The 5,199-nt window shown below is 48.3% G+C and overlaps 1 non-coding gene across 1 annotated transcript; it reads left to right on the top strand.

Moving 5' to 3' along the window:
* The first annotated feature begins 3,192 nt into the window (after positions 1 to 3,192).
* TRNAM-CAU (transfer RNA methionine (anticodon CAU)) lies at positions 3,193 to 3,265 on the top strand. The gene has a single exon. It is a non-coding gene; the product is annotated as a tRNA-Met (tRNA).
* The last annotated feature ends 1,934 nt before the right edge of the window (positions 3,266 to 5,199 follow it).

The raw sequence follows: 5,199 nt of genomic DNA on the forward strand, positions 1-5,199 counted from the left end.
ACTGTTCGAGATTTCCTCGTCTCTTCCAAGAACCCATAGGCCATCAGAGACCTTCTCCTCTCTCTCTCTCTCTCTCTCTCTCTCTCTCTCTCTCTCTCTCTCTCTCTCTCTCTCTCTCTCTCTCTCTCTCTTCCAAACACCCATAAACCATCAGAGACCTTCTCTTCTTTCCCAATCACCCGTAGACCATCAGACACCCTTTCTTCTCTCTCCCAAGTATCCCGTAGACCATCAGAGACCTTCTTTTCTCTCCAAACATCAGCAGACCATCAGAGACCTTCTCTTCTCTCCAAACATCAGCAGACCATCAGAGACCTTCTCTTCTCTCCAAACATCAGTAGACCATCAGAGACCTTCTCTTCTCTCTCTCTCTCCCAAACACCTGTAGACCATCAAGAGACCTTCTCCTCACTCCTAACTCAGACCCTTCCACCCATACCTTCCCACACAGGACCAAATGAAATCCCTTCCAGCCACCGGAGCGGCCAGCAACACTGTGATCAACTCCCATCCTCCTGTCGCAGGCGCCAGGTAAGGTCCACACCTCGGCGACCACAGATAACCGGGCCGGGCCAGCCATGGACGCCCTGAAGCATCGTATGATGTGGGGGAGACGGCCAGCCGTAGACAAGGTCATTAGCAGGAACCGGACCGGTGAGATGGTGGGGTAATGGGAGGGAGACGGGTGACGGGTTACTGGGAAGGAGACGTGTGACAGGTTACTGGGAGGGAGACTGGCGAGAAGTTACTGGTAGGGAGACGAGTAATAGGTTACTTGGAGGGAACTCGTAGGGAGACGGGTAACAGGTTACTGGGAGGGAACTCGTAGGGAGACGGGTAACGGGTAACTGGGAGGGAATTCGTAGGGAGACGGGTAATAGGTTACTGGGAGGGAACTCGGAGGGAGACGGGTAATAGGTTACTGGGAGGGAACTCGTAGGGAGACGGGTAACAGGTTACTGGGAGGGAACTCGTAGGGAGACGGGTAATAGGTCACTGGGAGGGAACTCGGAGGGAGACGGGTAACAAGTTACTGTAAGAGAGAAGGGGTGGGTTAGAAGGTAGTCTAGAATTTCTAAAGACAATCGAGTGAATGCAGTTACGAGGAATGGACCACAAATGTGTAAGAAGGAGTTGAGAAAGGATAGAAGATCGGATGAGGGGAAGATGAGGAGACACAGAGGTGGTTGACGGCGAAACGAAAGTATAGGACGTGAGCGACGAAGAATGACACACTCCTCTTCAAAACCAACAGCATTTTAGGACTCGGTTTTGTATTACGGTTTAGCTTTTGGGGCCGTAATCCACCAGCAGCTTAGCTCAGCTAAGGTTAGGTCTCGGTGGTAATTTCTTATCGACCAGCTAAACGTGAGACGCTGATATCCTTCCACGCTTAGAAGTCCACAGTTAGGACGCGCAATCGAGCTATGGCAGGACTTCAGAAAGCGGAGGAACCACGGGGCGCGGTTGGTGCGGCCGGAAACAAATCCAGAGGTCCAGGGTTCGAGTCCCATTGTATGATGTAAACAAGTTGATATAAGTTTTGGTCCGAAATGTTTATAAGAATCACAAACAGACGCTGGATGGAGAAAGTAGCACCTCTGTTGAGCTCAAGGATCTGTTACCCTCTTGGTTTTCTTCTGTTTTCGTACATCCAAATGATCTATTAACCACCTGCTTTTTCTGTTTCCCCTAACGATGGAGGATCTATCAACCATCTGCTCTTTTTTTTCTGTTTCTTAACGCCAGAGGATCTGTTCCCCTCCCGCTTTTTTTTCTGTTTTCCTAACGCCTGGAGGGATCTATTAACCACCTACTATATTTCTGTTTCCCCTCTGCCAGAGGATCTATTAACCACCTACTATATTTCTGTTTCCCCTCTGCCTCTCTTGCTCACCGCACTTCCAAAAACCCTTCCACAAGGAACCACCACCGAAGTTCCTTCAAGTCCCTTCAGACCCGTTCCTCCAGTTCAGCGGGAGCGGAGGGAAACGCACCTGTATAACTCCATCTCCAGCCGCTGCACCGCACCTGATCAGTGATCACAGATCCACTTGACGGAGGTGAAATTATGTGGGGTTTAATCATCGTTTCTTCTCGTTCCGGTATGGAACCCATCACACACGTGACCCCCCGCCCGATAGTCGGAAGCCAAGAATGGTAATATTTGGGTGGAGAGAGAGAGAGAGAGAGAGAGAGAGAGAGAGAGAGAGAGAGAGAGAGAGAGAGAGAGAGAGAGAGAGAGAGAGAGAATTATTTGCCACCAGTCGATTCGTGAGGCCACGTAGGATGGACTTATACCCGCCCCATGGACTGGCTGGACGCCGCCACACAGGGGAGGATGGAGTATGGTTGGCTGCAGTGCGACTCTTATGAAAAAGACAGATTAACGAGACAGCGAAATTAGAAGTTAAGGTAGGGTGAGTCGTGTACATTTTTTTTTTTATTCTTGATATGCTTGATCGACGTTTACCGCGTCAGCAAGGTAGCGCCAGTAAACAGACGAGGAAAGACACTTCCATTCATATGCACACACACACACACACACACACACACACACACACATATATATATATATATATATATATATATATATATATATATATATATATATATATATATATATATATATATATATATATATATATATATATGCACACACACACATACACACATACACAAATACATACATACATACACAAGGACATATACATATACATACACAGACATATACATATACATTGAATGTTTTTGCTTTTGCGTAAGACGGGTTATGCCTTGAGCACAGTGACCAGTTCTTGTACCCAACGCTTCAAGTCGCCTTACCCACGGGGCTGAGTCGTCGTACTCAAGAGGCTAAGTCTTCGTACTCGAGGACCTAAGTCGTCGAGTACTCAAGTCCTTGTACTCAAAGGGGCTGCTCAGTTACGAGGAGCTGGCCGAGGAAGGACCAGGAACCAAATGGCAGACACACGACCCCACCTGACTGTGCTAGCAGCGTAGCGGACGCGTGAACATGACGCCTACCGTGTGGGATACCATGAGAAAATGCCAGTCAAAATTTACGCAGGGAAACGCGAGTACTTCTCCATCTTGGCGTGAGTCTTTTCCATAGATCTTCATTCGTTTTACACACACACACACACACACACACACACACACACACACACACATATACTCATACCTCCACACGCCTCGATGGCGCAGTAGGCAGCGCGTGAGTCTCATAATCTCAAGGTCGTGAGTTCGATCCTCACTCGGGGCAGAGGTTTTACGTACCTCAGTATTGCAGCTAATGGGCTGGCTTCGAATCCCGGATAGGAGAGCTGGCTCACAGCCATCCCAGCTGTTTATCCTCACCTTTGGGGATAGCCAGTGAGTGGGTACCTGGCGTAAGCTGGGGTGTGTATAAGTGTGTATACATAAGGTTAATAAACGGTGTATACAAGGTTAGGAGATGAGGCAACACGAGTGAGTACTTAACACACATTCATCACAAATGATGAACACACACAGACACATACTCACACACACACACACACACACACATAAGTACGTACGTACGTACGTGCATATGCAAACATTGTACTTGGAAAAGTTTATCAATTAAGAATAGTAGGGTAATGGATAGACGTCTCATTTATTTTACTTGATCAGAAAGGCATTTTCCACTTAACAGCGCGATTCGTTGTTGAATATAATCACTCACTTTTCCAGATATTCGTATTTCATATATTGAATTTTAAGCCAAACTGTTATCAAGTGAAATCTATTACATGTGTGATAGTCCAGTAGGAGAGGTATGAGAGATATGCATGTCTTCAGTCGTGTTATGATCACATGCGATCTCGTATTAGAGAGGAAACCTTCCCATTGTCCTGTTCAGCAGACTGTGCGGAGCTGTGTTCCTTCCCTCGTGTCTTCGTCCCCCGCGCGAAAGCCATTTAAGCCACTGGGCACGACGGTCCGGGCCTTGAGGACGTCCGTGCCAGTCTAGGAGGACATGATGGTCTACGTTTTCTGATCTGAGGAGTCAGGTCAAAGACCAAGTTATCATACCCAAGGGTCGTGCCATCGTGTTCAAGGATCGTACACCATCGTGCTCAACGATCGTACCATCGTACTCAAGGATAGTTCCGTCGTACTCAAGGATCGTACACCATCGTGCTCAACGATCGTACCATCGTACTCTAGGATAGTTCCGTCGTACTCAAGGATCGTACCATCATACTCAAGGATCGTACACCATCGTGCTCAAGGATCGTACCATCGTGCTCAAGGATCGTACCATCGTACTCAAGGATCGTACCATCGTGTTTAAGGATCGTGCCATCGTACTCAAGGATCGTACACCATCGTGCTTAAGGATCGTACCGTCGTACTCAAGGATCGTACACCATCGTGCTCAAGGATCGTGCCGTCGTACTCACGGATCGTACCGTCGTACTCAAGGATCGTACACCATCGTGCTCAAGGATCGTACACCATCGTGCTTAAGGATCGTACCGTCGTACTCAAGGATCGTACACCATCGTGCTCAAGGATCGTACCGTCGTACTCACGGATCGTACCGCCGTACTCAAGGATCGTACACCATCGTGCTCAAGGATCGTACCATCGTGCTCAAGGATCGTACACCATCGTGCTCAAGGATCGTACCATCGTACTCAAGGATCGTACCATCGTACTCAAGGATCGTACACCATCGTGCTCAAGGATCGTACCATCGTACTCAAGGATCGTACCATCGTACTCAAGGATCGTACACCATCGTGCTCAAGGATCGTACCATCGTACTCAAGGATCGTACCATCGTGCTCAAGGATCGTACCATCGTGCTCAAGGATCGTACCATCGTACTCAAGGATCGTACCATCGTGCTCAAGGATCGTACCATCGTGCTCAAGGATCGTACCATCGTACTCAAGGATCGTACCATCGTGCTCAAGGATCGTACCATCGTGCTCAAGGATCGTACCATCGTACTCAAGGATCGTACCATCGTACTCAAGGATCGTACACCATCGTGCTCAAGGATCGTACCATCGTACTCAAGGATCGTACCATCGTACTCAAGGATCGTACACCATCGTGCTCAAGGATCGTACACCATCGTGCTCAAGGATCGTACCGTCGTACTTAAGGATCGTACACCCTCGTGCTCAAGGATCGTACCATCATACTCAAGGATCTTACCAT

Source organism: Panulirus ornatus, chromosome 12, assembly GCF_036320965.1.
Source record: "Panulirus ornatus isolate Po-2019 chromosome 12, ASM3632096v1, whole genome shotgun sequence".
Taxonomy (NCBI): domain Eukaryota; kingdom Metazoa; phylum Arthropoda; class Malacostraca; order Decapoda; family Palinuridae; genus Panulirus; species Panulirus ornatus.